The following is a 13,145-nucleotide window of genomic DNA, read 5'->3' on the forward strand; positions in this document are numbered from 1 at the left end:
TGCTTATGGGTCTTAGCACCCCTCGAGACATATGTTATCATCAACTAGGTCAAAAGGGATTATAGGTTTTCCTATGACCCCTTTCAACCATTTTTGACATGTGAGATATGTTCCTAGGGGTCCTATAACCATTAAAGATATATGTTGTCATCAAATAGGTTGAAAGGGGTCATTGGTTGCCCTATGACCGCTTTTGACCCATTCAATCACATTATAGATGTCTCTAGGGTCCTAGGACCCCTAGGAACGTATGTTGTCATGGAATGGGTCAAAAGAGGTCATAGGATACTTTATGACTCCTTTTGACCCATTCGAACAATTGAGAACGTCCTTATATATTTATTATAATATATACTACATAATTACTAATGTATAATTACTATAATACAATATACTATAATTAAATATACATAGTATATAATAATTGTATATCGTATATTAAATATAGATAGTATATTAAATTTATGCTATATTATAATTACTATTTATGCTAAAATATATACTATATACAAAAAGATATAATATCCTATATCCTATATAATATATTATATAATATAATATAATACTATCCTATATATTATAATATAATTATCCTATATATAGTATATGTTATAACTCATAATATTAAATATATGCAACAATGTGTAGTTAAAATGAGAATTAAAAGATGAATTTGTTTATTTGTCTCATTCTATAACAACCAAAAAGGCATAAATTTGACCAATATAATTTTAAATGCGTGGATTAAGGAGGAGAGAATCTCAACCTCTCACTAAGTTTGAATATCCGATATAAACTGGTTATCTGATTTTCCTAGGTAATGGTTTCTTTTGCTATGGTATTAAGATTTGGTGGGGGGGGGGGGAGTCAACATGGTTTCTAAAGTGCTTTTGGACATTTTTAGACTTGGTTTTTTCACATTGCCACTTTTTGGTCCACCAAGTCCTGCATTCCTCGTTTGGAGGATTTTTGTTAAGTTTATGACTAATCAAAAGGGTATTGCCATGCTTCCCATGTCCTTCACTTATGCATGAATTATGGCCCCTTTTTCATCAAACTCATGATATTGTGAGATAATATAAGGAAAAATGTCTCTACTCTTCCATATCGAGACCCTTGCATTTGTTCCAATAATGGTAAATTAGTATGAATTAGATAGATGTGTAATGATATCTTCTCATGTTGGGCTTCATCTTGGATTTCCAACTCTTTAAGAGACCTCATGATATTGATATATTTTTTAATCTAAATTATTAATTATTTTTTATGTAAAAAACTGATATAGAATAGTGATTACAAGCATTTTTTCAAGATGGTGGTTCTTTCCTTGGTCTTCTTGGCTTTTTGTGCATATTGTAGCACCCTAGAGATTTCTTCTCTACTATATTAGGCCTCCTTGAGTTCTTCTTTTTCTAATCAGTACATTGGTTGTATGGCTTGTATATCTTCTTATATATGTAAGAGTAGGTATGCCTACTTGGTTCCTCAATATAGGCAGTTATAATAGGTGGAATACCACCTTTTCCACTCACTGCATGACTTTGTAAACAAGGGAGTTCTCTCTTGATATGTATGTGACTATTTCCCTCTTGTATACAAGACTTCGGTCCTACGTAATACCAAGGGTTTTTTCTAAAGTGCTTTTGGACATTTTTAGACTTGGTTTTTTCACATTGCCACTTTTTGGTCCACCAAGTCCTACATTCCTCGTTTGGAGGATTTTTGTTAAGTTTATAACTAATCAAAAGGGTATTGCCATGCTTCCCATGTCCTTCCCTTATGCATGAATTATGGCCCCTTTTTCATCAAACTCATGATATTGTGAGATAATATAAGGAAAAATGTCTCTACTCTTCCATATCGAGACCCTTGCATTTGTTCCAATAATGGTAAATTAGTATGAATTAGATAGATGTGTAATGATATCTTCTCATGTTGGGCTTCATCTTGGCTTTCCAACTCTTTAAGAGACCTCATGATATTGATATATTTTTTAATCTAAATTATTAATTATTTTTTATGTAAAAAACTGATATAGAATAGTGTTTACAAGCATTTTTTCAAGATGGTGGTTCTTTGCTTGGTCTTCTTGGCTTTTTGTGCATATTGTAGCACCCTAGAGATTTCTTCTCTACTATATTAGGCCTCCTTGAGTTCTTCTTTTTCTAATCAGTACATTGGTTGTATGGCTTGTATATCTTCTTATATATGTAAGAGTAGGTATGCCTACTTGGTTCCTCAATGTAGGCAGTTATAATAGGTGGAATACCACCTTTTCCACTCACTGCATGACTTTGTAAACAAAGGAGTTCTCTCTTGATATGTATGGGAGAATGACTATTTCCCTCTTGTATACAAGACTTCGGTCCTACATAATACCAAGGGTTTTCTTTCCCCAACCCCCAACCCTCACTCCACCTTTCCCCCAACATTTCCATTTTTCTTGTGTAAGTGTAGATTCACATGTTTGTAGAGTGATGATTTGAATTGTAGATTAGGTTTTCTAGTTTCATATTTACAACCTTTCAATATAGATAGGGTCAAGGATGATCTTGACTCTTACCTTAGTCATCCCTTGCCTGAATCCTCCAAGATATCTCACATATATCCCCTAACACCCTCTCTCTCTTGCATACACACAAACACACACAAATATATCTCCTCACTCCCATAATGTCAAAATTTTCCTCCATCCCTACCTACTTATATCTTATTTCTTATCTCTCATATTCTCCATCTCTTCCCTACCTAGGTTATCACATATTTGTCCACTTTAAATGGTATAGGATTTAGGGTGTACAATTTTGGGATTGCATTGGATGAAGTAAGAAACCTAAGGAAGGAAGAGTTAAAGAGGTTGTTGGGATAGAGATAATAAAATGATAGATGTCTTAAAGGGAGTGGTAAGTAGGGATAGAGAAAAACGTATATATATATATATATATATATATATATATATATATATATATATATATAGAGAGAGAGAGAGAGAGAGAGAGAGAGAGAGAGAGAGAGATGTCAAACTTATACCCTAAACCTTGTATACTATACCATATTCCTGGAAACCTATAGTCTAAACAATTTTTCATTGGTGTAATTAAATATTCACTTATGACACTTTACTTAAGCTTACTTGGGATAATGAATTTCATAGCATTTTACATATGAGGCACCCATGATTTTGCACCCATATTAAGTATGGTGTAAGAGAACTCTACTTTAGACGGTGAAGGTTTTTATCTCATTCCACTTTATGTGTAAGATCCACCTTTAGTGACATTTAATATCATATTATCATCCTCATTCTATGGTGCATTCTTCATTTCATATTAGAGTATAATACACCTTTGGTAGACATGTGGCTCCACCTTGTATAGCTGATAGCTTATCAACTTCTTATCTTTGTGTCTTATCACCTTGCCTATATAAGAAATCCTATTATTCATACTTTAATCATGTCCATTATCAAATATTATTATTCTTGCATCTTGGTGTAATTATATTGCCATTCCCTTATGTAAGTTATATTGGTTTTTCATTTGATCTTGTGGGTGTTGTAGAGTCACCTAAAACTATAACACTGTATTAGATCTCTCAAAGCATGAGGACTTCTTCTCAAGAATATCTATTTTGTCTTGATTCAATTGTGGGTGAGGAATAAGGTATTTGGGCATTACCATTGCATTTTATATTTGGAGAATATTTGGGGTTTTACATTTTGCATATTTCTATAGCAAGTCAAAATTAGATCTTCTTGGTGCAAATTAGAGGTTGGCATCATATCGAGGAGGTCCAAATACCCCTAAATCAACTTTTATTTTGCTTCCTCTAAATTAGACACCAAAGGCTAATCTAGAGTCATTTAAATTTCAAAGGTGCTTCGATAGTAATTTAAAAATAATAGTTTCAGACGATTTTCAAAAAATGATATCTAATTCATACATACTCCTTTTTTTAGTTTTTTTGGTTTTGGGGCAGAATTTCTACTCTACATAGTGGTGCTGGTGGCTTCTAATCTCCATTCTTAAGATTTTTTTGAAATTTGCAAATGGCATTTTTTTACAACTACTAAGACCTTGTTAGGGTTGTTGGAAATAATTATTCAATTGTATATTGTCATTGATGTTTACAAAAATGTTAGTATTAACTGAGCAATATTGAGTTTGTAATACTAACCTTGTCTATATCAGTATTAACCGAGTAGTCAAGTTATGAAGACTTTCCAGTATTAACCAAGTAGTTGGTCAATAAAAGGGTACCTTCTTGTAATACTGATCGAGTGGTCGGGCATCAAAAGAGATCAATATTGATTGAGTGGTCAAGCAATGAAGAAGTCAGTGTCATGCGAGTGTTTAGTTCCAGTGTTGACCGAGTGATAGCTGAGTAAAATTGTAAAATGTTATATTATTTGTGGTCGTCAATGTGGATGTTTATTGATATTTTGAAAGATTATTCAACCTGGCTTTTCCTACCTTATGATATATAAGAAAGGCCAAGTTGTGAGGATAAAAGTGTAACATGTAGAATATGAAAAAGATGGATATGTAAGCAAAGACAAAAGGCAAAGCAGGAAAGTGTGGAAGAAAATATGCAAAGAAATATATGATAAAAAAGGATCTAGAGGTCAAGCCAGAAGAGAGATCTAAATCAAAAAAGGAAGCTTGATGTTGCTTTCAAACCATTGTAGTAGTAAAGAAATCTCTTAACAGAGTTGACTTAATAGTCATTTTGTAAATCCTCTAACAAGGTGACATTTCAAGATTGAAGTGTTTAAAGATCTCTAACCAAGCCACTCATAACAGGATGAACTAAATCCTCTAACAAGGTCATACTTAACAGTATGTTTTGTAATCTTTAACAGGGTTGTTCCCTAACAGGGCTCACTTTAGAAAAGTGAAAATTATTGTGACTAGACGCAAGGTAGTTTCTTCCAAATTGGTTTTCCACTTTAAATATTGGTGTCATCTATAGAAGTTGATGAAAGCCAACTTCACAGTGCACCAAGATCACCTACATGCAAATAAACTGCTAAAAAGAAATCGAAGAAGGAAGAGAGCAAGAGCTTGGAGCAATTCAACAAAGTGAGAAAATATATTTCACAATGAGAAAATGAAAATGCTATCTAAAAATGTAAAGGGAGAGCCTATTTATAAAGGCCTCTAGGAAGCTTGTAGAACAAGCTTAGAAAGTGCTAGAAAGTAATAGGAGATAAGAATGACAACTAAGCATAAGTCCACAAAAGGTGGGATATCTTCAATCAAAGTAAGAGGATAAGTATGACTTAGATAGGAACTAATTCCTATGTTGTCAACAACTCCTAGACTACAACTAATAAATAAATACATTAACCTAAGAAAACTTAAGTAAAAGAGTAAATAATAATTATTTACTCTAACACCCCCCCTTAAGTGCAACTTAGGGGAATGCGCTTAAGCTCACAACAACTAAGATGAAATGCAAATTGGGTCCCGACAACAAGGCCATATTTGGTACCCATGTACAATGGTAGAAATGCAACCTCTGAAAATGGGGAAAGAGGGAAAACCTCATGGGAAAAACCCTCTCCCCCAAAAAGAGGTAAGAACAAACTTGCTGAAAAAAATAAGGAAGGCCTCAACAAGACCCCCCAAGGACAACTTCCACTGGAAATGGCTCAAGAGACTCTCTCAAAACCATAAGTACAACCAACCCCCCTAGAAAAGATGCCAAAGCCCCCCAGAATAATGGAGCCCCTAGAGAAAGAATTGAACCAATGAAACTCCAATGTGGAGTAAACAAGGGAACAAAACAAGGGAACCTCTAAATGAGAGGGAAAACTAGAAGGCTTAGTTGATGATCAAAGGAGGAAATACGAGGATCTTGAAAGGGAATCCCCAAGGCAGGTGTGATGATACTATCATGAATGTCCATTGTAGAATCTACAATAGGTGCACCTAGAGGCTCAATGAATGGAGCTGGAGGATCAGGTAAAGTGGAAGAAGAATCTTGCAAAAGAGAAAAGCCCTTAATTAGATGTGGTGTGGAAGTCAAAATAGGGATCTTAGGAACAATACAAAGGTTCAAGTATCCTAATTGCACCACATGATGCTCCTACGAAAGAGAAGTAGTGTGCTCTAACAACGGAGATGGTGGACCAAAGTGCAAGAAGGTGTAGAGACAAGTGGAAGGATCAACTACCCTTGTAGTAATAAGACCTCCTATTACACAATCCTGAATGAAGATTGAATCATCAGTGAACTCAACTGTCTTCCCTGATCCACTGCGTGTAATCTAAGAAATCAAGAGAAGGTTGGCAGACAAAGATGGAACACACAATACATCATTGAATATACCATCCTGGATGTGAACTGAACCTTTCCCGCAAATTGGTAGGGTCATGTTATTCCCCATGAGAATATGAGGAATGGGAGAAGCCTCACTAGTGGAGAAGACGCCTTGACAAGATGTCATATGGTGAGAAGCACCTAAATCCAGTATCCAAGGGACCTGTGAAGAGGATGCAAAGGAAACCTGTAATGCATGACCCTTTCCAAGATCTGGTGTAGATGTCGAAGAGGTGGAAGAAGCCTAAAAGGAAGACCCTTGTGAGTTAGAAGAGGATGCAGAGGAAATAGTGCTCTTCTGAAGGAGAGCTTGCAAATTAGCAATCTATTTCTCATAGCCATCAAATCTCTTCTAAAAACAATGTGACTCATCATGAGATCCCTTCTAACAATAGGAACAAGTAGGAGTCTTAGTCTTCTTTTTCTCCTTCTTCTTAGAAGATGATGAACCAATAGAGTGCTGAGAAGAGGAATCAAATATTTGCTTCAGCTTTTTCTCCTGTGTATCCTTGGCAAGCAATGCTTGTGATGGTGAACCTATAAGTGAAGCCATCTAAGTGATCTTGGATTGTTCCCATGTCAACTGATCACAAAATGTCTCAAAAGAAGGCAGCCTGTGCCTGTCACCCAAGGCATCCATAGTGGAGTAGAAAGTGGAAGACAAGATCTAATACTATCCCCTCAACTTTGAGAGTATCAAAAAGATACACTCATCATCTATCTTGTTTTTCCCACATCCCTGCAAAACTGTATGCAGAGATTTGAACTTCATCAAAAAGTCCTCAATGGTGGGGAAGTTGGTAGGTGTTAAAGATGTCCATTTTGCATCAAGCTGAAGTGCTTGGAACTCATTCACCATGCCAAACAAAGTCTAGAATTTAAGCCAAATAGTCCGTGGAGTGGTCAAAGCATCCAAGTGAAAGAGAAGACTATCTGAGATATTCAGTGCAATCAATCCCATGGCCTCATTCATTTCATTCTTGTGTTGAAGAACCTTAAAAGGGCATGCGAGAATAGGTTGGTTCTCATCCAAACATGACCATAAGCCTCTTGACATGAGAAGCCTAGTCATTTGTGCGTTCCAAGTGTGATAGTTGTGTGGCATGAGCTGGGTCACAGATGGATCTGACATTGAGAGAAGAAGACGGAAGCAGAAGGGTCTTAGCCTAAAGTAAATTATAGAAAAGAAAATTCCCCCCACAACATACAAAGATCTCCCTCAAGTACCATAAAAACAACTATAGAAAGCACACAAACTAAGAAAAGAACTTAGATTATGGATGTAGAGAAAGAGGAAATAGAAGCCTCTAATTCAGTACTAAAAATGGGAGCTCAAATGAACTTGGAATGTGATGAAACTAGCACCATTGTCTTTTTTCTCTGAGTTAGCTTTTCAACACTTCTTTCAAATTGGAAAAAGACCTCTGTATGCTAAAGTTATGGCCAAAAAACCAATTGCTGCTCCAAAAGACTAGCTTACTAGAAAAATATAGTCATTGGAAAAAAATTGACAATCGTATAGCTATCAACTAGACATCACCAAAAAATAATTTTGGCCACCAATTTGTTGATGTCAATAGCTGAAAAATGATGTCACTTGGCTGAAAAATGACATCAGCACGAGGTCTAGCGATGATGATGTTAGACTAACATAAGTGGTGAGAAAAGCTAACGTGGCACCTGAAAAAGTTGACATAGGATCAAAAATAGCTAACATAGACACCAAAAAAATGATGTCACTGGTTGGGGTTATTGCAGGTGGCGGTGTTGCTAGCAATGGTGGCGCTCGGGAGGAGAACCTGGTGGTGCTACTGGTGCTCCACTGGCGACAATGAAGGGTTGGTGGCCCATTGGCAATGGCTGGGCCTAGGCTGCTTCACAGTGGCTCTACCATTGATGGTGCCACATTGTTGTTGTGGCAGCACTCCTTTTTTATATTATTTTTCTTGAAAATTTTATGCAATCCGTACGACAAGCATGTAGGGGGCTAAAAAAATTCAAAATGTGATGGAAGCCAAAATTGAAAAGTTTTATATGAATCTTGATTGTAACTGACCTTCTAAACTCAATGGTAGTGTTCATTTAGGCCCAAAGTGCCCCAAAAAATTGCTCTTCCTCTCGATTGAAGAAAAATGCACAAACAAAATAGGGTTTGTATCTTTGAATTGCGGCTTCAAAAATCCTTCAATTGAGAAGCAATAGGGAGGCTTTGATACCATGTAGAAGTTGACGAAAGCCAACTTCATAGTGCGACAAGATCACCTGCATGCGAATAAACTATTGAAAAGAAACTAAGGAAGGAAGAGAGCAAGAGCTTGGAGCAATTCAACAAAGTAAGAAAATGAAAATGCTATATAAAAATGCAAAGGGAGATCCTGTTTATAAAGGCCTCTAGAAAGCTTGTAGAACAAGCTTAGAAAGTGCTAAAAAGTGCTAGGAGATAAGAACAACAACTAAGCATATGTCCACAAAAGGTGGGATATCCTTGATCAAAGTGAGAGGATAAGTATGACTTAGATAGGAACAAACTCTCGTGTTGTGAACAACTCCTAGACTATAACTAATAAATAAATGCATTAACCTAAGTAAACTTAAGTAAAAGAGTAAATAATAATTATTTACTCTAACATCATCGATTTTCATATTATTCTCTTATGCTTCAATTATTTGCAACTAAGTTATGAAAGGATAAAACTGATTAATAAATCTTAAAATTGCTTTGTTAACTGAGCATCATTATATTCTAATGTTAACTGAGCTATTCAATATTGTATGATAATTGGAAGTTTGTATTGACATCTAAGGGACAAGGATTTGTTTTTGTAGTAACTAATTCACCCCTCCCCTCTCAGTTAATCCTCTTACATTTCCAACAAGGGCTCATGTGAACTTTTTTACATGTAATTTTATTTAAAGTACATTTTTTGGTGGTGCTATTAGTTTTTAGTGACAAAAAGTTCACTTTAAGAAATTGGCTTAGTTTTGTAATTGTAATCCACAACCTTTAGTTTGGTCTTTTACATTGTGATCTAAGTCTATTGTGACATGATTGTGGGGTGTAATCATTTGTTGATCTCATTGATGTTATCATGGTTTTTTAAATAACTTATGAAAAAGGGAACTAAAGACAATGGAATGAACTCATTACTACTTATCTTAGTGAATATCATCTAATGATAAATACTTATAATCTATTTTCCTATTTGTATAAAAAAGTTCCTTGTGGAAGGGATCATTTTATTTGGAGTATGTTTGAAGCTTTGATTGTTGATTCTATGTTTGAAAATGTTGATGGTGACTTTTGTGAGTTAATTTATCACTTTGAGGCTCCTCTTTTTTTGTTGTAATTATATTAAAGATGCATGTAAAGACCATAATTCTTCACCATCTCTTGATGCCACTCTTTCCAATGCATCTCTTTATTCTTTAAAGAATACAACCCATGGTTGTAATCCTTTGGACGATATTACAAATGCTTCAAAGATTTATTATTCAGTTAAGATCACACATTCATCTCTTGTTGAAAATGCCAATGAGTCATTACAAGAGATATACATATCTTCCTAATTGGTATTCCTACTTTCCAAATATTCATTCATTTTTTAATGGATTCTTATGTTTTAGATATGGGAGGCATGCTTAAGGAGGTTTCTATTCTTTTTTTAATGATAATTTCATCACAGTCAAAATTGGAGATACTTCTTCACCTTTATTGGAGACTAACTTTATTGATTCTTCTCCTTCACTTGCTTTGTCAAATTTTATGGTTCAATTTTATGATGTGATGGATTCATTGAGCTTGGAGATGCCTATTAAGTATTCATAGATGCATAATTGGAGACCTTCTTCCTCCTTTCATCTAGACATTGATTGGTTTGTGGCATCATCATCATACTTTATTTGGAACCTGCTTCCTAGTTACTACTCATCATGGGAAGTGTTCCTACATTTGTGCTTGGTATATCTTCTTCCCAAGTGGATAAATGTTTGTAAGCATTGGACAATGTTTTGTCTTCAAATACTCACTATTTTTGTAGGAGATTATTCATTATAGGGGGATGTCATGTCTCATATGATCCTTCTTATGGGAGGATACTTAATTGTATATGCATGATGTATGTAATTCTTTAGGGGTGTTGATTCCTCCATCCATCTATAGATTTTGTCTAGTTTCATCTCTCATTTTGAGAGAGGGCTTTTAACATGATTCTTTCTCTCTTTCTCTCCTTTATCAAAGGTCCATTGCATATTTTCCTTTGTATATTATATATGGGTGTCTAACATGGCCTAGTACCCAAGACCCATATTACATTGTGACTCTAAGTCCATTACCCTAAGTTGCACTTAATGGGGGTGTTGGTATAGTTAAATATTTACTAGATACAATTTAATTAAGCTTACTTAGGATAATTCATAGCGTAGTATTTTAGATATGAGACACCTAGGAGTTCAAGGACCTATATTAAGCATATGGTGTAGGATAATTCCACTTTGGGTGGTGATAGTTATTATCTGGTGCAAGAGTACCTAGGGGTAAAGGTGAAACCCTAATACATTTTTGGTTTTTAAATGATCTAACCAACCATTGAGGAAATAAAGACTAGGAATAAAGTCCCAAGGTAAGTTTAGGAGGTTTGAATAGGTAGGATTTGGAATGTGAGTCAAGTTTTGTCAATTAGGTCCTGATAGGCAAGAATTGCTTAGAAATTGCTCAATAAGGAAAAATATGGAAAAAGGCTTAAAAATGGGCTAGATTTGTTCAAAAATTTTCCTTAGGTGTTTTAAGTTCATTCCCTAAGGTTCAAAAATGAACTGGTTAAGTTTAGAGGCCCCACTTACAAAATTGCAAAAGTTGTCAAAAGGTTGCTCAATGACAACTTTGCAATTTCTGCTAAATTACATAGCAACTTTTTGCATAGTTTTGGAAAAAAGGCACTAGGGGTAGTTATGGGTCGAACCAAGGGTAAGGTTTTTATGGGAGTCTATAAGAAGACCTTCCAACTCATTTTCAGGGGTTGGAGACACCATTGTACGAACAACATATGCAAGAAGGATAGTTTTGATTAACATAAAACAAGATTGTGAAGGATTGAATAAGATTTTGGATTGTTTGGCTTATCATTTCTGATGGAGTAGTGTATTTTTACCACATGTTGAATTTGTGTATAGTTTTTTTTGGTTAAGAGTATTCAATTTACAAGGTTAAGAAAATTGATTAGTTTGGGTGTTCCTGTTGTCCAATTTTGTATTCCTGATACTAAAATGGCTATGGCTTGAACTTCCTTGGTCAGAACACCATGGATCTTGGAAATCAAAAAAATCCCTTGTAAATAATGTATATAATCATTTTTGGGTCTATGCAAGTCAAGAATTTAGTTTTCAAGCGATCCCTAGGCAAGCAATGTAGGCTTCGCAATGTGCAATGAAAGCTTGAATTAAATGTTTCATGATAACAGTGGATTGCTACATGCTAATATTGTTAGGAAAATGAAGGAGTTAATTTTTAAGGGTTCATAAGTCAAAGGAGGAGGTTGGAAGTGGAGTCTGAAACCATTTGTGAAAGAATCATTGTCATTGCCTTTGAAACCCTTGAAATAGGGGTTTTTTGAAGCCGTACTGTACAATCATCACAAGAGCCTAAGACTAGAAAAATCTTCAAGTTTAGGTCATTGGGAATCAAATTCCTAAAGACACTAGGTGGCCTTGTAAATATTTTTTGGGAGCTATAGCTTGTTCCTTGTTTTTAGGAGGGCTAATGGGGGCTCTTAAGGCTATAAGGCTAAACATGGTAATTTGGAGTTGTGGGTGTGTGAAACTCAAAATAATGATGCAAAATGGTAGGAAATGCATCAAAAACCCCATAAGGGTGATTCAAACTTGATTTTGTCCCTTTAGGTGTATTGGGTGAAGTCTTGGCATTCTAGGCCAAATATTGCATAGTTGGAGAACTGAAAGTAAAGGATGGAAACTTGAATTGTTGGTGAGTTCTTTGGTGAAAAAGGGACTAGGAAGGAGTCCTCTAGGTTATGGTTTGGGATAGTAACCCTATGTAGGCTAGGAGTAGCCTTGGAAGAGCAAGAAGGCTCTGAAGTGAAAAAACTCCCCATCATTATCTCATTATACTTTATATGTGAAATCCACCTTTAGTGCACATATCACATTATCATCCTCATCCTATGACACATGTACATCATTGCATATTTGAGGATGATCCACCTTTGTTGGACATGTGATTCCACCTTGTATAGTTTGTATCTTATCATTTCCCTATCTTTGTCTCTTATTGACTTGTCTATATAGGCAAGCATATTATGTATATTTTAATGATGTACATTATTAATAATATCATTCTCGTATATTAATCTAATTATCTTTCCATCCACTTATGGAAGTTATCTTGTTCTTTCATTTTATCATGTGGATATCGTAGAGTCACCTAAAACTCTAATAATTTGAACCATGAACCATTTACCATATAGAGTAGAGGGAGAATCAATTTTGGAGAGAGAGAGAGAGAGAGAGAGAGAGAGAGAGAGAGAGAGAGAGAGAGAGAGAGAGAGAGAGAGAGAGAGAGAGAGAGAGAGAGAGAGGGTAAGAAGGGAGGGGATATAAAGGGGAGAGACCTATAGAGAGGAAATAGTTGTGAGAGATATAAGAGAGGAAGATGGAAAGTCATTAAATCTTGAATTTGGCACATGAAAAATATGGTATGTGCTATATTTTGCATAGACCATTCAATTTACATTGGGAAATGCCAAGCCTTTGACTTAATGAGTTTACCATGGACATCCAACCTAAAAGACCATGTGACCATTTAGGCCT

Source organism: Cupressus sempervirens, chromosome 9, assembly GCF_028749045.1.
Source record: "Cupressus sempervirens isolate cs-2001-9-10 chromosome 9, ASM2874904v1, whole genome shotgun sequence".
NCBI lineage: Eukaryota > Viridiplantae > Streptophyta > Pinopsida > Cupressales > Cupressaceae > Cupressus > Cupressus sempervirens.